General features: G+C 41.6%; 1 long non-coding RNA gene across 1 annotated transcript in view; it reads right to left on the bottom strand.

Annotated features, from left to right (window-relative positions):
* The window catches only part of LOC109306346, a 100,455-nt gene extending 83,713 nt beyond the window's left edge, over window positions 1-16,742 (bottom strand). The window contains exon 1 of the long non-coding RNA XR_002099955.1: window positions 16,579-16,742. This is a non-coding gene — a long non-coding RNA (uncharacterized LOC109306346). The remainder of the gene's footprint in view (window positions 1-16,578) is intronic.
* Between the last annotated feature and the right edge of the window lie 7,570 nt (window positions 16,743-24,312).

The raw sequence follows: 24,312 nt of genomic DNA on the forward strand, positions 1-24,312 counted from the left end.
CTACATCCCCGAGCGACTGATGAGTCATGATAAACCCGTATCGAATAGAAAAGGATTCATATTTCCTCAAAGGCCTCAGCAGAACAAAGAGGCCCTAAAATAGTTATCTTTTTACCTGCTAAAGAGATCTTTATACAGTGCCAGAATGATGCAAGAACAAGTCAGTCACTTATGGCCTATTTCTTCTATGCTAATGCTGTAAAATTATAGAAAAAAACCTACTAGCCATGTACTGGGATTGCAATTAACTTGGTTTGCTTACTTTAATTAATCATCTTTTATTTTTTACCAAATAAAAGTATGTTTGGCACTGTAAAGAACACAAAGGAAAAGGCAGTTTTACATGTATTCTTCCTACCACGAGAGGCCAATTTGCCAAGCCAGAGATGTCCCACAGAAGCTCTATGGCCTCCTCATACAGAATACTTGGCAGGATCAGAACTCTGCTTTGTTACTCATACTGTTCTCCAAAGATAAGGTGGGAGCTAAAACAGAGTAAAACTTCGAATATGTTCACTGAAAGTCAGGTTCAGGGAACCATAAAACCAATTCCACCCTTGCAGTTGCTGATAAAGTCAAATAGACCCTGAGTGCAGTGCTTAGATTTTCTTCATAACAAGTGTGTAAATATTGATATGCACTTCAGCATGATTTTCAACCAACTCAAGTTCTCTTAAAGTTGCTTTTAGGTCACTTTTATAAATACAATGTTATATTTCCAGGGTGCTGTGCATTATGAAAATAATGGCAAATAAGGTCATTAAATGCTGGCACTGTGCTAGTGATATTAATTTGATATTATTTGGGAAGGTATTTATTAATACATCATTAACACATAATCCATTCAGATTTTAATCTGTTTGTTTTATTTCTATTCTGGAAGTGCCAGAATAGCTGTCCAGATGAGCACACACACTGCACATTCAGGTATTCTCCTTAAGGTAGCAGTGTGGGGGTGAGGGGGAGGTTGACGCTTGGAGAGCCTAGGGTCAAAAAAAATCCATGCAAAAAAACAGGGTGGAACACACTGGTACAGTGTGCGCCACCCAAAACCAGAGCCTGGGTGGCTAGAGCCACACTCCAGCCACCAGCCAGGCTCTGAGCATCACAGTCACTGCTAATATAGCCCCAGGAGGCCCCAGGACCCCAAGTAAGGCTTCTGGAGCCAGCCTTCCCTACCCCATCCAGGGTAACCTGCCATGTACCAGGGGGAACATGGCACAGGTATTCCCGGGGACAAGTAGCAGCAGCACAAGGTGCCATTGGCAGTTGTTCCCAAGAAACCAAAGATCCATGCCTATTTGTCACAAACAGCAACAGAAATGGATAGGTACAAACTGGACAAACACCTAGCTGGGATCATCTGACCCCAGCACTCTTCTGCCTGGGGCAGGGGGTCAGACTCTATGATTTGTTGAGGTTCCTTCTGACCCTAACACCTATGAATCTAAGAGACTTAGTGAATTACGGTGCCAATACTTACAACCCAAAGTATTCATAAATATTATCAGGATCTCAAGATCTTGAGATTAGCTTGAAATCATGAGATCTTTCAGATAAATAAAATGTTTATTCTTTTAATCCAACAGAGCATGCTTGCTTTGTGTTTTCAAAGATTCATTGCCAACCTAGAACTAGTAGAGGTGTTTGGTTTGAGATGGGGGTTTGTTTTGTTTTTACATAATAAAAGATGAGTCTCATACATTGTCTTGATTATGACCATTGTGGCTGAAATATAAACATGACAGCTGGTAACTATAGGCCCACACCAAGTCATAACTGATTCTGCAATACAGAGCCCATTAGAGTTTAAAAGTCCTCTTGGATACGTGCAATCATTGTCCTAAAATGCGTCCCCTTGGCAATGGTCCAAACTAACTTTTCCCAGAATTAGTTGGCCAAACTAGTGACTGGCTCATTTATGTAGTCTACTGGATCTCATATTCTCCTTGCTGAGAAAACTGTGGTCATAATTTGAATCTATATCAATAGCAAAACCAACCACTTATTCAAATCGTAAGTAATAACATCTACAATTATAGTTTGGGGTAGCAGGAGAACACACTTCAAGAGTTAGCTCACCTAACACTCTGCACAGATATAGAATATGCTTTTCCTAAACTATCAAAGACAGACACCAAAATGGAAGAGAGTTCACAGGTAGCTTGTTCCATTCTTCTCCTGCTCTGAAGTTTTTTTCTTAAATTTAATTTAAATCTACTTTGCTGAAGTTTAAAACTTATTGCCGTGCATCCTGCCTCCTTTGGTGAGTAAGAACAGTTATTCTACCTTTTATGACAGTCTTTCAAAGTATTTGAAAACAGCTATTGTGGAACCCCCCCCCCCCCCAATACAACCTCTCTAAACATCAAGCCTAGAGAAAAGAAAAAGTCCAGTCATGGTATGTCACACAAACTCAGTAAAGATTTGTAGTTACTCAGCAGCCAAGGACTGACCCGAGAACTTATCTTCAGCTCTTTGTCATGGATAAAGTGACTTCAAAAGAAACATGACAATTTATAAGAGCAGTGGGTTAAAATCTGCCCTTTGGCCCACTTGGACTTTGAAGAAAACAGCATGATCATATGAGCTGAATAGTCATTTAAGCTAAGTACAGACATTTAAAAAGCCCAAGGCAGAAGAGCCTGTGGGGAGAGGGGATCATTGAAGCAGCCTGCACTGGCCAAGGCCAGCAGGCTGGGCTCCTGCACACCTCCCAGAGGGGGCCCTCTCCCCAGCCCTGCCCCACCCCCAGCTGGCAGCAATGAGAGGAAGGGGAAGGAGAAGAATGGAGGCCCCTTGCTATACAGGCCCCACAGCTTGCTGGTTTGGGTCTTGCGGGGGGCTGAGCTGGGTTGGTGCAGAGTGGGGCTCCATTCCTCCAGCTGCAGGGGTTGGGGTGGAGGGAATGGAGGATCTCTGCTGCACAGATCCACATAGCCAACCCATCCATCGAGCTTGCTGGCTCAGGTCTTTGGGGGGCCCAGGCCAGGTCCACATAGCAAAGCAGCTCTCTTCTCCCAGCCCCCATCTCCGCTGCCCAGTTATGCAGGGAGGAGATAGAGCCTTTTCATTCTACAGGGGGTGGAACGGGGCTGGTGCTCACCTGAAGCATACGAGTACAAGCCAAGGCTAGCACACCACCCTGTGAGGGAGCCCTGGGTTGCCAGGGGACTGTGATCAAACTTGAGTCACAATGGGATCTGGTACAGATGTTTAATAAAGTGCTCTAACCTAAAGCACTTTAGTCTGATACTACATCCATCTAGGGTTATCTTAGATTGGGATCTGCCATTTTTAAAGTGCTCTGTGTGCCACAAACATCTATCCAATTATGACAGTAGAGTGCTTTCTGTGTGCTTATCGTGCAATAAGTGTAACATCTGTACCTAGCTTTATGGGGCTCTGAGAGGTGTGGGAGGAAAAAAATAAAACTAACACTTTACTGAAAGAGGCATCACATCAGTTTGACCCAACTCCCAAGCATCTGTGTTTTTTACATGCTTTGGCGGGGCTTTTTGGCATTTTTATCTAATAGCCGATTCCATTTTTTTCTACATCTGTAAGCAGCCATAAAGACCTGATTTAATAGGTAAATTTGTGCCAAGGTTCAAGCATTTAAGGAACCTTACTTCAGGATTAAAGATAAGGTGATTTAAGGGCAAAAGAATTAGAGCATGACTATCCTGCAGATTGCAGTGTAATCTAATCTGAGCTAGATTTAAACTTGGAAACTTGAGTATCACAAGTGTCTGGTCACAGTAGCCTAGATATCTGTATGGACTACTTTACTGGTCCAAAGAAGCAGGTTCTCAACAGGGAATACTAGCCCATGCAGAGGTCTCTGGGCTCCTGTAAACTTTCAGGGAGCTGGATCTTATGTGGACTTGATTAATCAAATCTGCTGAAGCCCAGAAATAAACATACCCCGAAAGACTCTGGCATCAAGTGTATCAGTGTCCCCACATGGAAAATGGAGGTGGGGTGCTTTAAACGAAAGCTCGTTCAATGAGCTTTAGTTCATAGTTTCCTAATTTCATAGTTGGTAGGGTCGGAAGGGACCTGAGCAGATCATCAAGTCCGAACCCCTGCCTTGGCAGGAAAGAATCCTGGGGTCAAAAGACCCCGGCTAGGTGGTTATCTAGCCTCCTTTTGAAGATCCCCAGGGTAGAAGCGAGCACTACTTCCCTTGGAAGTTGGTTCCAGATCCTAGCCACCCTGACTGTGAAGTAGCACCTCCTGATTTCTAGCCTGAATCTACTCTCAGTCAACTTATGGCCATTGCTCCTTGTTACTTCTGGTAGTGCTCGGGGGAACAGGGACTCTCCATTGCCTGCTGGTCCCCCTTGGCAAGTTTATAGGCGGCCACCAGATCCCCTCTCAGCCTTCTTTTGTGAAGGCTGAACAGGTTCAGGTCCCGTATCCTCTCCTTGTAGGGCCTGCCCTGTTGCCCCCTGATCATGCAAGTGGCCCTCCTCTGGACCCTCTCGATGTTGTCCACATCCCTCCTGAAGTGCGGTGCCCAGAACTGGATGAACTACTCCAGCTGCGGCCTGACCAGTGTCGCATAGAGGGGGAGGATCACCTCCTTGGACTGCTCATGATGCATCTATGGATGCATGACAAAGTGAGGTTAGCCTTCCTGACTGCATCCCCACATTGGCAACCCATGTCCATCTTGCAATCAAAAATGACACCAAGATCCTTTTCTGCCTCTGCACTGATGAGAAGGGAGTTCCCCAGCCTGTAGGTATGCTGCTGGTTCTTCCTCCCCAGGTGCAACACCTTGCACTTGTCTGTATTGAAACACATCCTATTCCTATCCGCCCACCTCTGTAACCTGTCCAGTTCTAGTTTTAGCCAGATCTAGTTCAAAGTGCCCCAATGCCATCTTTCAGCATAGAGGATGTGACACTCAGGCACTTTAATTAAAGTACTTACTAATTAAAGGCCCCCCCCCATGCCCTGTGTTGCCATAAAGAGACAACTTCCAGTACTTGGAGCACTGTAGAGACACAGCTGGACACCCAGGGCAAACAAGAAGTGATATGGTTACCACCATGATCATTAACACAAAGGCTCTCTCCCCTTCTTCCCCAACTTTTTGATAGGGGTGGTTGCTCCTGTCTCCCACCCACTAGTTACAATGCAGAGTTCTTAAGCCAGCTTGTTTAAATCTAGCACTGCAGCCTGCAATGCAGGCATGCACTTAGACACCAGCTGAAGAGCATTACTTGATCAGGGTCTAATTCTGCACAAAAAAAGAGTAAGTTGAGGGGGTAGCCCTGACCCCATTGAAGTCAATAGAAGTTTTGCCATTGATTTCAATGGGGTTTCGTCTTACCATAAGTGAGTGAGGGAAAAGCATAGAATAATTCTCTTGCCTGCTTTAAAATTGTACATTGTAGAACTTAATATATTGCTGTAACCTTTATCTTTCCTCACCCAAAACCTTCCCCCCCATGCTGTGTTGTTGCTCCCATTTGTCAATCTATATCTAAAACTATGTTGCAAGCTTTAGGAAATACATTTTTCTTCATTTACTGTAAGATGTCTGGCACATTTTTAGGTGCCAAATAAATAAGCTTAAAGCAATATGCTATCATTTGACAGACAGTTATGACTGAATATTACCTGTATATTTCATCTAAATATAAAATGTTAAGAGTATTAATCCAATTAACTGCAGCTACACTCAAATAGTTATCTGCACTTTCTTCCAAAATGCATTTAACTGGCTTTATTTCTTAATATGTAAATGCCTGTATAAACTTTATAGTCCAGGTTAGTCCTATATACATACCTAAAATCAGATTAATTCTAAAAGTAATTCAGAGAACAAGACAATTTCATTTGATGGTAATATATCAACTGTATCAAAATTAATAGGGAGATTATTAATGTATTTTATAAACAGATGTGTACACCGAAGTTAGCTGCTGATAAACTAGAAATTATTAAATTTCTAAAATTAAAATGCCAAAGCTTGATCGGTTGGATAATGAGAAACTGATTGCCTCAATTACTGGAAAGGAAATGAGTGCAGCAATATAGAAACACATAACTTTACTGAAAGGTAGAAAATAGAATATTTTATTGTTTTTCAGAAAAAAATTAGTAGGTTCTTAGATGAGAAATATATAATGGAGTAATGTCAGACTCAGTGAGATGCATACTCGTAATTGTGTTCCCTATGACTAGTAAGTGGAAACCTCATTCTAAGAGAAATATTAGGCCTATCCAATTAATTTATTGTTTCAAAAATCCTGTCAGGTAGTTTAGAACAGGTCACAATTAAACTAATTCATAAAGATCAGAATGATTTCCTGCATGGCCAATTTATTGATGGTAATATGTATAAAATATTTAATTTAATACAGCAAGTAAATAAATTAAACTCCCAAACTATGACAGTCCCTGTTGATGCACAGAAAGCCATTAACAATCTATGTACATGAATCCCAAATGAATTTAATTCCCAAATATTACTTCTAATATGATTTTTACACTATATTACTCTGTTACTGTATCCACTCCATCCAGAACTACATTTCTTTGCTACACGGTAGAACTCCCTAAATTCATACAATGCCACATTTAGTATGTAGTAACTGACAATGCAATACGTATTCCATTGCCTTATTCGAAGTGCAGTTCAGTCATTGTACATTAAGTTAATGAGTACTCATGTTCATGAGGGTATATCTATACCATGTCCTCTTCTGGTGATCCTCCAAATGCCATCCTACACTGCTTTGCATCCCAAAAGAACCAACCAAGTCCATTTACTTTTTGTTGGTTGATTTGCCCCCAATATTAAAAATTTCAGGGTTGCTCCCTCCCCAAAACAAAATATCCAAAAAAAAATTGTTTGCAAAACAAACCATTTCTGCAGATACAAAAAAAACCCCCAGAACAAAACCCTACAATTCCAGGTACCTGTAATAAAAGCAGAGAAAATGAAGGGCTTCCAGAGAAGAAAACAGTGCTGGCCACTAACACCTTATTGCCCTTCACCCAGTAGTTAAAGCACTCTTCCAGCATGGGGAAGACCAGGAAGACTGAGCCCCTCTGGAGCATTTCCAGCTGGAAATTAGGCTATGCTCCAGAGGGGCTCAGTCTTTCCTGTTGGCTCTGTTCCACTAAGTATAACATAGATAAATATGTATTGAACAGTGTTCAAATTATGGGGAAGCTCAGGGTGGCTGAGCCCCCCACAAGAAATGAGACCCTCCCCCTGTAAGATTTGATCCCCTGGCTCCTAGTTCTTCTCTCCTGGTTCATCGTTTCAGTTAAGGATAGAAATGGGTGAACATCTCTCAGCCAGAGGAGGGAACTGCCAAACTTTGGAAGCTTGCTCTAATCCGTACCCAAAAATGGGTGATGAAATCTCCTTCTCCTCTGGCAACTTTGAAACAGTGAATTTTAAGAATGTAAAAAATGAACTGTCTTCACAATGTTCAAAATGCAGTCACTTGCATTTTAGCCAAAATTATATGGAAAATCAGGTCAAACTCATAAATAGTTTCTGCAATCCAAAATGTTTTTTTTATTGATGGGGGGGAGAAGGGAATTGTTTAGCTCCAGAAATTAATTAACAACGTTATATGCAACACAGTAATTATGCCATATTTCAACAGCCAAACACGCAGTCACTTTCCAATTACTTCTACTTCTGTGGTAGTCAAAAATAAAAAATCAGCAAAACAAAAAGGAAGGCAAATATAAAGTGGTATCTTTAGGTTTTAGATAAACAGTAGGAGAACTGTAGTCAAACAAGCTTCACTGGTATGAAGCTGAGTGTGAGACAGAGGAAGCAGAATGGTGTTATAATACAATGTAATTGTCAGAGAAACTTGTCTTACACCTTCAAAAGAGGTCCACATATGTGTAAGCCCCATGAAACTATGAGTAGCTTCTACACTAACAAGCATCTATTCAGAATGTCCCCTTTCCATACCCTGCTGTCTTTTTGCCCCAAATCCTTTATTTTAGAAGTCATACAAAATTATTTGTAATGACAAAATAGCACATGAACAAGCAGCCAAAATACAAGTCAACATTCTGTAAAATTAAAGTCAAATTCAATTTGCAGCACAAATCCACTCTTCCCCAACTTGCTTAGCTGTCCTCTGCTCTCTCTTGTACAGCTGTGTTTTTCTGCAGATACAGCTAATTTTTAGATCACAAATATTCTTCAGTGTTATCATTAAACACACAACTAAGATGTTCATGTGAATCAATTTCTACGATCTCAACATATCAACTTTGTAAAAGAAGACGTGAGAGTTTTTTCATCTTAAAAAGGATCAGTGTCTTTGAACAATCAGAAGCAACTGCAATCCATTTTACAAAGATCTAAGTCCTATGAAGTGATGAAAAACCATAGCAAATAGTTCCAACTCAAATGGTAATTTAGAATTCAACAGATTTGAAATGGCATTTAGACAAATGGATATTATTATTTGTATGTTATACGATCATTGCAAATGGTATTTAAAAAAATACATACAGTATCCAATATTTAGATGATCTGGGGATTTAAACTTCATTGCTGAACAACAAGAAAAATTTCTACACCTCCCTGCCTTTCTGCCATCCAACCCCAACAGGGAAGGAATCCTGCCTAATCTACACATCAAAGAGCAATTCACAAAGACACTCTCATGGACCCAGAGAAACAGACTTCCACCTTCAGCTTCTTCTGCTCAAAAATGAAGTTTATTTTCTACCTATGGAGTCTTTTTACCACCTTTAATTTTCCCTGAGCCTGAGGAAAGGCCCATGTGCCCAAAAGCTTACAGAAAAAGATTTTTTTTTTTGCAATTTCTTAGTTGGTTCAATAAAGGTATCATCTTTGAACCAATAGTTCTAGAGTATCCAATAAATCTTAAATTTATATAATCTTAAATTGTTCATTTAAACTCATTAGGAGATGATATTACATAGTCCAATATATTTATCTATTGACTGACATCAAAGCATACAGTTAACTTGCGTCCCCACCTCTTCTTGGGGCAGAAGGCAGGGCAGGGTGTGGCAGCTTAGAGACTAACTGGTTCAGAGGGGCATAAGTTTTAGCAGGCAACAGCCTACTTCATCAAATGCTATAAATGTACTTGAAGAAATCAGGGGATATAAACAGAAGGAAAATACAAAGGATAAGGGGAGGTGGGACTGCTTAGAGAGGTGGAGGTGGATAAACAGCAGTTAACCCACCCGGGGGCGCTGAGGTTATAAAAGCTACTACAGGTAATAGGATAAGAATCCAGCATTTCTGCTGAGACCATACCTTACACCAAGAGTAGGCAACTTCTGGCATGGGTGCCAGAGCATGACACACACAGGCATTTTGTTTGGCATGTGCTCCTCAGGACAGACGGCGTGGAAGGGGCCAGGGCTGCCCTGCCACAACAAGGATTGGGCCCCTCACAGCTCTCCTGCCATCCACCCTGGCACACCCACTTCTTAGAAGCAGAGGCTGTGGGTGTTTCTGGCCCTCTGCCCAAACACATTGCCAGCCCTTGCTTTACACAGTCCAGTCTGTGGATGATTTCTTGTTCTCCAGTTTCACATTCAAGTCAGTGTTTAAAGTTTTGCTGCTTAAGAACTACCTGAAGTCCAGCATTTCACTGAAGTCAGTGGTGGATCTCCAAGAATGTTAGCGTGTTCTGACGTGGGCTCTTGTGCATTTCTGGAGTTGTCGTCAGATTAGTGTTCATTCATTCTGTCACATAAGGCTCACCCCATCTGTCTAACGTAAACAGCTTACAATATGGTGAAAGGAAGATGAGAATTTAAATAGTGAAAGAGGTATAGGCAATCATTCAAGGAATCAAAGCAAGTGGGGACTGACTTGTGCATCTCAAAATATCTACAAATTTAATAGGTCTCATGATGATTGGCTTCTCAGCCTACAATGATCAATACAACAGGCTCCCTTTCCATAATATTAAAATAAAGAAACTCCCTTGGTCTGACATGTATCACATGTTTTCCTGACTTTTCTGAAGTACTTTACTACAGATAGCAATATCTGTCTCTATGCCTGGCAGGTTAGGAATCAAAATTGAAAATAAAAGAAAGCATGCTTCCACAACTGGAAAATGAAGAGCAATATCTTTTTTCCATATCCAGAAATATTGAAGCAGTCTTATATACATCAGTCAGCAAATGCTCTAAGCACTCTACCTTGTGCTCTAGCTACAGTTAAAGATTTACACTTCATGACATTAAACGACCACATTGATTTATTTTTACTAAAAGTGTTTATATTTAAATGCTTACAAAACTATTATAAGGCTCTGAATTGGACATCTGAAGCCAAGGAAGTCAAATTATTCTGAATAAACCAAAAGAAGACAGTCTGTTGAATAGATTTTGAAGACGTACTTTACACTAGTTATATTTATTGGTGGATGTACAGACAGGAATGGTAAGGGCTATTGCAATCATTCACATAGTTAATTAATACTAGCTTTGATAGAGAATGCCAGGATTTAAGCAATTTTCTACTTAATTTGTAGATACATTCATCCTTTCACCCTACCCAAGGGTAGCAAATATACATTCTGACAAATATTGTAAATGATTTGAGATTAAATCTTGGCCATTTTTTTCTATTTTTATATACAATCTGCACAATCTAACTAATATAGCTAGTATTTTTATCTGCACAATCTAACTAACATACAGGAAACAAGTTAGTACAGGTGGTTTTATCTGGTTTTGAGGGTTTTAGATACACAGAGTTAAAAACCAAGAACAAGAAGAATACTGTAAATGTAAAAAGCAGCAGAGCTGAAAGAGCTGAGAGTTTGCTCACAGAGCTGTTTTCCCTAAATAAACCAGCTGCAGGCAGAACTCCTCAGGCTTGACCTGGGGGTAGTTCACTGAGTTGTGCTCCATAAAGCTGCTTTTGAACAAGCAGCAAAAGAGGTTCTCATCCTTCATATCCACTCCTTACTGATGGATGCAGGTAGACATACAAAGAGGTGGGTGCCAGCAACAGGGTGGACCAATTTGACCATGATGAAGTGAAGGTAAGGAAGTCTAAGAGGCACACAGCTCAGTACCACTTGGGTTTTATTTCTTGTTCAACCGGTAGTAACATTCAGTTTGCAACATTTAACTTTACAATACAATATCCTTTATTTGATAGAGCATCTTTTATTAAAAACTGTATCCCTAGATGCCTTGCCAAATAAAGCAATACTTTCTGTTCAACCATAAAGCACAGTAGCAAAGGATGAGACCAGTTAAGAACTCTAGGCAAGGAGCAAAGTGTTCAGATAAAATTTAAAACACACAATTGATGAGTTCCATCCATCCAATGACATGAAATTGGTGTCTCTTTTCAATACATTTGTACCTTTCAGGAAGAGGCTGCAAAATGCCCATTTTAATCAAAAAATATTTCAAATACAATTTGGATATTGTTGTCATTTGATGTGTTTTGTGTTGTAACACTTGCCGTGTAAAATTGCCATAGACAGCTTTCATTTTCACAGATCCTGAAGGTCTTGATGCAATAAAGCAGTTAAGCACATGCTTACCTTCAAGCCAAAGAATCCATTTGCTCATAGTTAAGCATGTGCTTCAGTGCTCTGCTGGATTAGCACCACAAAGCATCCCATAATACCTTCAGACCTAAAGTATCCTCATAGGACTTGACACCGTACCACAATCACAGCACAGCTGTCCTACTACAAGCATAGACAAATCCAGGATTTTGAAAAAGGAGATGTGGGAGCAGTCACCAGTGCTGAAGGGGTGGCTGGACCCTCCACGCCCTGCCTCCCCACACTGGGGCATGCAGATGACCCTGCAGGAAGAGCAGATGGAGATTTTTTTAAGTGCCCTAAACAAGTAAGAATCCCACACACACAGAGCCCACTTTTGGCACCCTGTCCCTTCCCTCCACACTCAGTGGCACATTCCTTCCCCTGTCTTTTCATTCTTCCCCTTGCAACTCTACTCAGAAATGATTAGAGATAATTTATGTTGCGGTAGTGCATGGTATTCCCAGCCTGAGCATGACCCCTCAGCTACATGCTACCAAAATTCAGTCCCCAAAAGAGAACACTTACATCACCTCTATGCCATGCCCATGACTACAGCCACAAAGCAGGTTCCGTGCTATGACGTACCAAACACAAACCAAATCCCTGAGCTCTAAGCTCCCACCTCTAAACCATTTTCTGTTTCTAACATGTTTCGTGTTCTATACTCAGGGCCACTCTAAGGTGGCAATAGCGCCTTATTTCTGGGATTTGGTATGCACTGAGCAGGACTAAGTGGATGCGGTATGCTTCTTGGCAGTTGTCCTAGGTATGGCCATGAAAAAGATGCTGCCATGCCAAAAGATTACAGCACAGACAAACGAGTACAACAAACAGACCAAGGGAAGACAACGAAGAGACCCAATGCCAGTGAAAGTTATGTGTGTGATCATTTGCGCTGACTGTAGAGCCATGTCTGTGTCTTTTAGGTATGACAGCGGAGGTGAGATTTCTGGAGAGATTTTGGTGGCATATAGTGCAGCCACCAGGCAGGTCTGAAAATTCTTGAACAAGGTCCTTTCCAAGCCTAAGAGCCATCCTGGGAGACAACTAGAATGTACTACATCATTTAAATAGGAGGAAAAAATCTTTTTCCCTCAGATTAGGGAACTATTGGCAACAGCAGTGTACAAGCCTATTTTGGGTTCATGACCTAATAGAGGGTTTGTTAAGGAGAGGAAATCAAAACAGAGCTTAATAGAGCATAACTCAGTTTTATTTGGAGCATGCAGTCTCCATAGGAGCCCATAAGGTGCATTCCTCATTTCAACCCCTCTTATAAGAATACCTTCAACATTTTCCATAGCAGCAACTTAAAAACAAACTAGGTAAACATTGTATGTGATCATGAGACTGCAGTTTCTACCTAATAACACTGAGTGGAATTAATTACTACAAGGCTGGACATATTAAGTTATTCATAAAATCATCTTTTTTCCAAGTTTAAATAATACCAACATTGAATCCACTGGAACTATTCATGAGTAAAATTAAGCACTTGCACAAATGTTCAAGAATCAAAGCATGAGCGTGTAAACTCCTTGGGTATATTCTGGCACCAAGAAAGTCAAGGGGAATTCTGTCACCACTATAAAGGGAGACAGATTTTAACCTTTTGGTTAGTCTCATTTAAGTTTTTATAACATCAGTCACAGTTAAACCAATAAATAATAATGACTGGTAGTGAACAGTAAAAACTGAGGGGCTAGCTATATCGTGTGGCACTATGAGGTCTAGAAAGACAGCTATGGTAGTGACCTAAGTACAGTAACACTTTCAGCAGCAGTAACCCAAATAATACTTTCTCAATGCCCTTTAAGAATGAGTATAAAAGCTGAGGTGGGGGATTTTAGTTCAGACTTCAAGTCTGTATTTAGTGGCAAGAAATTGTTGAAAAGCAAAGAATGACAACCCTGAGATACAAATGAAATGAACTGCCAAGTGGATTTTTCACAAGCGTAATAATTATTTCTGAAATCTTGCAGCTTGCTGTTTTCCTAGTAGAAAGCAATTCTCTCCACTATTTGCTTTCATGCCAACTTGTGCACCATCTCCTTACACATCAGTTGTCATCGCAGTGATAATGTTAATTGTTATAATGAGATATCTAACAATTTAAGGCTTTCTTAAAACCACTACAGTATCTTGTTTATCTAATTAGAATACAATTAAGAGGAGATGCAACCATTTTAAATGTTATGTGGGCAATTTTCACACGTGTACGAAGTCTGTTAGAGATTTCATGCATAGTTAGGTTTAAAGCTTCCCTGATGTTTGCCAGACACAGCTGAAGCAGCAATTTTGTGTTGCAGATATAATTAGATGGCATATTGCCAGGAGTTTCCTGATTTTCTCTACTACTTGTGACCCAGATGTCAAAGAAAGTTATTGATTTGAGGCAGGGTGGAAACTTAACCTTCCTTAGGAAAAAATGAGTGTAAAATGTTCATTGGATTTTTACTGAAATATCAGAGCATTTGAATTTAATAATTCCTTTAATCCTGATCTAAACCTATTGTTCTCCCACTTCCCACTTTGGTACTAGTCTTCTCTATGATAACTAACCACAAATACGTTTTAACATGGGAATTACTTGTCATTTTGATTAAGACTAGTGCACAAGTGTCATCAGCACAAAAACTGACATGCTGAATTGGTATTTGTTGACACTATCAGCAGTGGAGAAACTAAAAACCAAAGCAACAGAAAGATTTAACTGCTCTTTTGCCCTGTAAGTATAGTTCCTCCAAACTAGAGATGGGGGCACTGCCAGGACAGAAAGAGAAACTTTGTACTATCACCTTTCAGGTTATGCTTGTTCTGTGGATGACCAGGTCAGTTTGTTAGCTTTGGAGCCTGGTACTTTCTGTTTATGTAAAAGTACCCTAAAATAATTTAAAATGGGGCCAGAGATCACATTCTTTGGTATGTTCTGCAATAAAAAAAATATGTATAGTTGAAATGAAAGCTAATGCTTCCCAAATGTCACCTTTGCTTAAGTTTTAAATCTATACCCTGTGCTACATTAAAGCTTTGGCTCTTTCATATAAGCAGTAGAAGTCCCGCTGTCTCTTGTTCATTATATGTATTCATCAAGAGATTAAACTAGGTATAGGTCATGTGGCCGTCATGCAGTTTTCATATTCCCTTATAAAGACAATCCTGGTGTTAACATTAGTGATGCTGGCCCTTGCAAGGTAGATCCTGCACTTCTGAAGTCAACAGAGGATCTGCCAATGTAGTCAGTAGTTTCAGGATTAGATCCACCCTTAACCCTTCCCAAGTTGTAACACCAAGCAGATGACACCAGTGCAATTCTGTTTTGTTTTCTGAACTTAGGACATGAAAACACAGGACTGGAAGGGGCCTCACAGGTCATCAAGTCCAGTCCCCTGAACTCACAATTAACCATTTACCCAAGGACTCTAAAAAGCCAGCCACTCCAGACCCTCACACACCATAGCTTCACAGCACAAAGCCAGAAATGGCAAGAACACCTTACAGGTAAAAGCACAGGAGGAGAGTGCCATGCCTGACACTGCAACAGCAGAGAGGTAATTGAAGAATATGTGCTCACTAACAAGACACCAACTGCACAGTAGCCTGATACTACTGGGCAGTAACATCACGTGGCAAAAACCATGATGTAACGCTACTGTGCAGTAGTATTAGGCTACTGTGCAGTAACAACAAAAAAGGCATTCAACGGCACTAATGAACAGTAACTTGGGTACTAAAGTACTAAATAAATGCACAGTAATGACTATGCAGTAGTGTCTTGTGTCAAAGCAGCAACTGAATCCTAAGAGGGAGTCATGCCCCATGCTTCAGAGAAAAGCAAATACCCCATAGTCCTTGCCAATCTGATTGAGAGGGGGCAGGAAATCCTTCCTGACCCCAAATTTGGCAACTGTTTTGACCCAGACTAGAAAAGCAAGACCCACTAGCCAGGATTCTGTGGGGTGTATAAGTAACAGGCAGGAGTACTAGCACGCTGCTGTCAAAACTCCCACCTGGAATGTAGTTAATATCCATTATTTCAGAGGATGGGTGGGTGGAAGGATAGAATAAAAGGTTATGAAACAGACAGAGCATTTGAGGGGAGAGTTGAGGGGGAGCACAAATCTGTTTCTTTTTATACTTCTCCCAGTAGGTGTCACAGTCAATGATATAGCTGAAATATAAACACTTAACAAAGACAACTGTTCACTGTAGACAAAAAAAAAAAAGTAAAACCCACATGTTTCCATCAGTTCAAGTCTCAGCTGCATCTCCATTGCTTCCCAGAGATCAACTTCCTTCCTTTCATTCTCAGCTGTCAAGGTCAGCAGTAATAATGGAGTCAAATGAAGTCTTATCCCCCATTTACTTCATATAGTCTAGTGTTGAGTCATAAATCCCTGGTTGTATAGACAATATCTGGGACTGTCAGATAGTTTCCCAACCAAACACTGGCCAGGCCACGACCAGACAAGATGAGGTGTGTTCAGTCCAGTGTGGCCACACAACCAAGGACTACACTTTGTCCTTATGTAGCACACATACACACCTGCAATTACCATATCATGACATTATAGATGTGTGGGGTGTAGAAATGGCTGAGTGATTAACCTATTTCTCTCCAGCTGCTAGGGCACTCTGCAGGGAAATGAAGAAGTGGGAAGGAGACAGCCCAAGCATTTGCCAGTCAAACATCCTCACTGTAGCCTGGTTGAACCATTTTGCTTTTCATTTTGAAATTTACCTCCATTCTGACCATTAAGTTTTTCCTTAAGCTCAACTTTTGTCCACCCTTAATTATCCTATTACTCTGTCTTACATCTCCTGCACAAAAGGATACATGCCATTACATGCATAAGCTTGCCATTTCAGCACATCATTTAAGGAAGGGTTTATGTCCAGGCCACTCAGAAAGCACTTAAGCACCTACCTGAAGTTAAACATGTAGTTAAGTACTCTGCTGAACAGAAGTAGAATGATGAATCAAGGTATCAACACCAGGATGATTCATGCCTACCTGTAACATTCACATCAGTTGATAGACAGCAGGGAAGTGTTTCAATATATTTCTTCCTTGCAAACACTGCTGCCCTACTAACACAGTCTCTTCATATGCACAGTCCAAACATTCAAATGAATCATCAGTATTCCTGCAGTAAGAGAGAGAGAGAGAAAGCAAGAGAGAGGTTATCACTGAGAAATGATAGGAGAGGAGGCATGGAATTGCACACTATGCACTAGTTAGCTGACACAATCAGAAATAAGGTGTGAACATTAACCTAAACATTTAGACAATGATATCCATCTTCAAAATACTTTCAACCCTAATTTACCCCCTCAAAGCACTTTAGAGGCACTAAGCAATCTTAACCGTGCCACATAGAAAAGTGAAGCAGCTTGCCCAAAGCCACAGAAATTAGTATCATTGCCAGGATTAGAACTCAGTAGTACCTGGCTCCCAGTCCAGTGTGCAAATAATTATATCCCTCTAAAATCAGTGCTTTTGCTTTTCTTCATAGCTTCCCCCACTTGGATTTAACACTGGGCATCTCTTTCCATGCAACATATACTTGCAGCTACAGAAAATGATGGGCTACTTATACTAAGACTATGGTGAACCTTAGTATTACAGCTTTATAAGCAGCAAATCAGTCAAGTATTAGCATATTATCTCTTCCATTGATTTGAGCAATTGGTTTAGGATATTGTATGAGTTGAGATAATGTGCTCTTTTTATTTGGAAAACAATTAATTGATCTTTATTGACTCTACTCTAAAAAAAATGTGTCAAGGAAGAAATGGCTAAGTGTGCTTGTCAATAGAGTAAGGGCTTTCATGTGGAAAGTACTTTATTTAGAACAACAAATAGAGAGCTGAGCTGGAATATGTAAGCATTTTTTGAATATCATAAAAATAGAGTGTTTGGTAACCATTGGTCTTAAACTAATGTAAACATTGTAAGTAGCATACTTGAAGTGTCTTCATTTCATATTTCTCTTTAGAAACCATAGGTTTGATGATACTGAAAACTAAGCATTTAAAAAAAAATGGTTAAACAAAAGCAAGGCACATACTACCTTACTGCTTGCATTCTTTCTATTTGCCATCTAATTTCTGGTCCAGCTTTTCTCTGTAAATGTGTACTAAAAGATTATTGTAAAAAGTGAAAGCTGAAGTTCTAATAATATAATCTGATTCTAGGAGCTGGAGGTTTAGGGAAGCAAAAACAGTATAAAGGTGAAAATAAAATTGTAGAAGGAGGCAACACACCCTCTCTCTCAACATACTGCATTTTATATCTACTCATATATAGGCTTCATATAACCATGGAGTTATGATACCATTGCTATTTGTGAGCATTATTTTCCACTGTGGAGATGCACAACATCATTTTCACAAAGTGGGCCAGTTCTCAAATGCTTGAACAATTCTGAGTTTTTGTTTCACCTGATTTGTATTTTTAAAATATTTGCAAGTCCCTAACAACTCTGACAACAATTTCCAATAGTGCAGACATTCCTGTTTTCAGGTTTCTATTGAACAACATGCCAGGTGGATTAACCCCATGCTTCATTGGTGCTCTTCTGTAATTCAGCAGTGCTAAATACTAATCAGAGTCTGCCTCTGCTACTTTCATAAGTGGTTCAATATTTTAACACTGTTTTCTTTCAAACATTTATGTTGTGGCTCACGTAGAAAAAAGCAGTGCACTTCTAACCCAACTTCACTGCAAAGTAAAATGTGGCCCATTGTTAAACATTAATGTATGGGAAAAGCAAAAACAGATTTGATATACAGGCAGTCTTCGACCTACAATGTTTCAAGTTACATTTTGCACTTACAACGTTTCTAAATTGACACCCTGTTTCAACTTTTTGACGTCAGTTTCAACTTTATGACACTTGACCGGATGCGACACTATGCCAGCGTACAAGTTTGCTGCATTGCTCATCTCCCTGGAGAACATCTGTCCAAACTTCCTTGGACCTTTTCTTTAAGCAAGCAGACAAGACTCCAGAAAAACCTGCAGCCAAGACTCCTGAGAAGACTCCAGCCAAGAACCCTTCAAAAAGTCCAGCAAAGCCACCTCAAAGAAGTCCTTCCAAATTAATATGATTGCTATTTGCAATATAATACATTAATGTAGGATATTACCCATCTCTAATTGACTGAGTACAAAATTCTGGGTTATTTTTGGTGAAAATAGGGTATCAGGCCTTGGTTCAGGAACCAGTCCTCCATGTGTTTTCTATGGTAAAATCAGTTCTGAGTTACAATGTTTTGACTTAAGACAGGCTCTTTAGGAATTATGTTGCAAGTCCGATGACTGCCTGTCTATGATATTCAGTTTAGCTACAATATCCTCTGATATGTGGAGTATGAATAATGGTCTAGGACAGAGGTGTCAAGGAAATGATCCATGGGATTGGTAGAAGGGCTAAGGCCAGTGGAAATGGGACACATGTACCACAGTGAGCAACATTTATGTTAACCTCCACACCACTGCTGTATCTGGATCTTCACACAGACAAGATCTGGCCAGTGAGGAGCTCTACAGTCCTGATGCAGTCCACAAGGGTAACTGAGTTTGACAACCCCTGGATTAAGACATGGGGCTGGGTGGTTTCTGAAGAGCACAGAAACATGTTTTTGATTTTCTAGGTTCTTGTAAAATGAAAGCTGAAATTCTCCTAGAGGTTTGCAGGCCAGAGGACTGTAAGAAGCCCTAACCAAAAATCATTAAATTTACAATAAAAACTGTGATTAGCTGGCAACACTGAAGAAGTTCAGCATTTCACTACCCACTAGGAGTTGTGGTCATGATAGAACCAAGGGCCACGTTCTCAAAACTTGTGAATCCAAGCCTGTTGATGGAATGAGTGCTAAGTGCCTAAACAGAACTTAAGTGAGTAAATACCTCTGGGATTTGGGCCTCTGACTTTCCCCTTCAGCTCTCCCTGTTCCATAGTGCTGGAGCCTACATGGCATAGGGACTCATTGGCTGAGAAAGAAGTGCAGCCTCAAGGCTGTCCCAGCAGGGAAACAAACAGGAGAGATACAGACTTGAGGGTGGATCCCATTCCAAGGGACGAAGCTTCAGGACAAAGTCTCTATTACTGCTTCCCCTTTGTCTGCAATCTGGAAAACTTCTTGGGTCACTCTCTAGTTTGGGTTATTCTCTCCCTCTCTGGATGAACATTATGCATAAGTTCATGAAGCAGCAAAAACTATTATATTCCTGCCAGTAAAACACTAGCATAATATACTTGAACATAATGTTGTCCGTACTGTCTATGAGCTAGAACTCAGGTGCTCTTACAAATGCAAGGCTTGATGATGTAGCACAGAGGTTGCTTCTGGTTTATTGCGCTAAGCAGTAGATAAGGAGCTAGAACCTCCTGATCTGCAAAACCAGCTTCTGGGGGCCTGACTCCCTCTCTAGCAGGGGCTTGTGGGCAATGGATTGTGGCTCTGCCCTGGCCCTGAGATCCTGGGGTCTACCCAGAACTGCCTGCCCCCTTCTGTCCTAGCTGCAGCCTCATCCCAGCCTCCCAGCCATGTGACCTGAATGTGCGTCTCCTGTCCCCAGTGGTAAGTGTGAGGCAAATGGTCCAGGATGCCTGGGTAGCAGGGTCCTGCAGTGGCAGCCACAAGAAGCCACTATTGCTGAGGTTGCCAGGAAATTAAGTCTGGCTACAGGCTGGATCCACCATTTTGTCCACCCCTGCTCTAGAGGGTTAGGCAGTCACATAATTGTTCTGTGCTTCATTATCCACATCTGAAGACAACACACTCAAGACCAATACTCCAGAGAGCCCAGAGGAACTGAGCCAAATGATGAACCAGGATATAAAGGGCCAGTCCTGCTAAGAGAGAGGTATGAGGGGGAAGAGAGGGACTGCACAGTTCTTCCAGACCTAGCTATCAAGTAGGAGCTAGAAAAAGGACTTAGCTAAACTTGTTGGCAAAGATTGACACACATCGTTATTGCTACCACCTCCTTTTCTTATGTTTCATGACTCACAACAACAGAGACAGATGCACAAGAAAATTACTAGTTTTGTTTGCTCCTTCTCTTTGCTCAAATAAAGACAATGTTGCAGGAGCTGATGGTGACAATCTACATTTAGCTTAACATTAGCAGAACATGACTGATGGACTGGGAGAGGGCAAACAGCTAGAATCCATAGATCCATCAGTGACAAGACTATGAGTTTAGGAAGGGTCACTGCCCTGAAATGTGCCACAGATGGTAGACATGGGCCCCATGCTGAAATAGAAGATGACCTCTGACCTTAGAGAAATTGAGATGCAATGATCCATGATAATAGTCCCTCTAAGGACAATTAAGGAAGGAAGGAGATTTTCTGTGACACTATTCATACAGCCACTAGGGAAGGGTGATAGAGCAATGTAGGTGTCTTGCTGCAGGATCCAGATGTCTGAGTTCAAGCCATACTCCAAATGGGTGTGGAAGAAATCCATGTACAGCTAGGTTATCTAGTTATTCAAGCTGGAGAGTCAAAAACAGACCAGATGCTAAACACAGTCTTTCACAATAGAACAGACTGCCAGTGTTGGAACCACTGAAGATCATAGGAAGGTGGGCAGGGTGCATGGCGCAGCCCAGTGGTGGCAGGCACATGGCACTGGCTGCTCTTGAAGGAGCTGCCACAGGGAGCAAAGGACAGCATTCAGCAGCAGCTGCCTCCACTCTGCACAAAGATCAGGGGGTGGGGCATATGCCCCCAGGCCTATGCTTGTCCCACTCACCCCAGCCCCTGATTCTGCCTGTGCCCCACTGGGGCCTCAATCTGCCTGCCCTCCAGACCTTTCCCCTCCCCCCACCCTTTCCCCCACAGACTTACCTGCTAGGGGTGGGTTGTGCGCATGCATGCACGCACCTGCTCAGCCCCCCCCAAATTATTTTCTCCCCCTCTGCCAATGAAGGCCACGCAGCAAAGTAGTAAAACCATGTCCATGTCCATGTAAACTTACAATGCTCTGCAGAGATGTCCCCAAGTATGCTACGCTGCTCCACGTAGGCTGTCTCTGAAAGTAGTAGTGTAGTCTGCCCATGCTAATTACCACACTTGAGCTGCATGTCAAAATCAGTTAGCCCAACTCCATTCTAATTAGCCTGCCCAGGGCCTTGTGTGGATATGACTAAACTGCTTCCAATATAAGAGGTATCTTGCCCAAGGCAGTATCCTTCCCATGGCTTTTCAGTAACACTCATTCTGAATTTTATCCCAGAAATCTTAATTAAATCTCCCAAACATGCAGTCAGCCCAATAGAAGATGCCACCCACAAGAATCCTTGCCTTTTACATATTTCCTGGAGCCTTATAGCTACAACATTACTCCAACACATTCTAATCTTCAGATAGTTGAGTTAGGTTGGGCAAAGAAGAGAGAAACACAAAACAAAATATTTCCTGCTTTTGATTTTAACAGTAGTTGGGGTAAGTAAGAAGATGATAAGAATGTGTCATATGATGTCTGCTCTGAAGAGGAGCGGGGGAAGTTTCTAAATACTTACCAGTAACCACTGCAGCCTCCTCCTGCTTCCCTTGCCTGATACACAACTGTCCTCCTCCACTCTGCTTACAGCAGCTGCTTCTTGCTCAGCTGAATACAGGCCAGCAAACACCTCCCAGTCACTAGCATAATCTTCTTTGCCTTGTTCCTCTAATCATGTTGCCTGTTTCCTCAAGATTCATCTCCACTACTGCATCCAGTCCAAGCTACCTGTTCTCATAGTCTTCATAAGTTCCCTCTCTGTTCCTTTGTTCTTGCCTGCTCTCCTAGGCTAGGGACAAACATTCAAAAAGCCTGAGCCTGAATTGATTCAGTCTTTGCAGGTTAGTCTAACCTGGCTAGGCTAAACCAGTTTGTAACCATACAAACATCCCCTCTGAACTAAGGAAATTCAGGCACATGCCTACAGTGGCTCAGGCTAGAAGCCAGGGGGCACTAGAGCAGCCCTCCCTTCCCCTCTAGTGCTGAGCTGAGAGGGGATGTGGCCAGGCCCCAGCAGGATGTTCTGATTTGGGGAGGAATCCCCCCACCTTGATAACAGAGCCTTTATTGGCTCTGCTATCAGCATTTAACACCCCATCAGAAAACAAAGCCCCTCTCATTAGTTCAAACTCTTCTTAAACAACCTTTTCCAAGGAAGGGAACATTCCAAAGAAGGACATTACCTATTGATTAGCTCCAAAAATTCCTAAAGACACCATCCTATCTGCCTTACACAGACAACTCTCAGGATTAGCTAGCATACCACAAGCTGGCTATGGTCCATTCTGTGGGAGGGAGGAAGGAGGGATCCCTGCTTGAGCTGTGAGCAGCAAAGGTGGGGAGCAGGAGGAAGCCAGGCAGATGCTCTGTGCCTGCAAGTATCTGCTTGAGCTCTAGCTAGGGAGCAGAGGGGAGGGGCCAGCCCTGCTCTGGAGCAGAGAGCCCCAGAGAGCATGCTGGGATGCTGGGGGAATCTGGTTTAACTTAAACCAAGAAGGGGTCTGAGACAGACAATGCATAAACCAGTTTGACCCAAATCAGTTAAGTCCGATACTATATCCATTCAGGTTTATCTCAAACCAGTTTTGGCCATTTTCAAAGTGGTTTATGTGCACTGAACATTTGTTCTGTTACAGGGTTAAACCAGTTTATGATTACTTAAACTGGTTTATGTGTAATGTCTGTCCCTACCCCTAAAGCCCTACTGTAAACCAAACACCGACTTGTTAGCAAGGGAAGGAAAACTGCAGCTCCAGTGCCAGTCTTTTGACATCCTTTTCTTCAAGGTTGGCTTGATTTTTAAAAACCAGACTTAAAACCCAAACAGATCAGTACTGCCTTTTCAGCTGCAACCAGCCAGAAGGCAGAGGATACACTTTTGCCCTTTCATCAGTGAATTTGTAACAGTTTTTGCTTTATAGCACAGTTCAGACCAGCCAAGTAACAAGCAGGAAGGAATTCAATAACTGGACTTGTTATCCACCTTGTTACACCTACATACACACTCTCCAATCAAGGTTCTAGCTCTAATCCAACAGCCCGTGGTCTCCACTTTTCCCACAGATACAATGATTCTTTCTTTTACCCTGCTACTAATCTATGTTCCCTGTGCTGACCTGCAAAGCTCAGGGAGTCTTGTGTCTTTTTTTCAGCCTCCTGTACTCAAGGGAATTTCTCCACTGGCTACATCTAGGCAGAACACCACAAGACTGTGACTTCCAAGCAGAACAAAAGAGACGTGGCAGGCCAGAGGCTCCAGCCTAATCCCTCACTCAGTCACAGCATCATGAATATCAGTGCAGACTGAGTTTTGTCCAGCTTCTCTGATAGATTTTCTAGCCTGAACTAACCTTCATGCTGCCATTGGCTACACTGCTTTTAGTATCCAAACTAACTAGTTTAAAGCAAGCTCCAGTACATTAAAACACTTTGACTCCATTGCAGGCATCTGCATTATCAGGTCCACTGTCTACTGATGTAATTGATCAATGACAGCATGTCAAGAGTATTTGAACTTGTTATTCAGTCTTTGGGCTAAAAGTCTTACTGCCGTAGTGGCTTGCTGCAGAGTGATAATGACAAGGTGATAATCCTGCTAGATAGGAGATGCTGGCCTTTGTTGGTACAAAGGCACAGGATGGAGATAAATTTAAGCTTCTGGAGTATTCAAAAAACAGCTACCCTTCCTGCCTAACTCCTCCCATACTGTGCTTTGCAAAGAGGTGAC

This window comes from Crocodylus porosus, unplaced genomic scaffold (assembly GCF_001723895.1).
Source record: "Crocodylus porosus isolate Cpor-Errol unplaced genomic scaffold, CroPor_comp1, whole genome shotgun sequence".
NCBI lineage: Eukaryota > Metazoa > Chordata > Crocodylia > Crocodylidae > Crocodylus > Crocodylus porosus.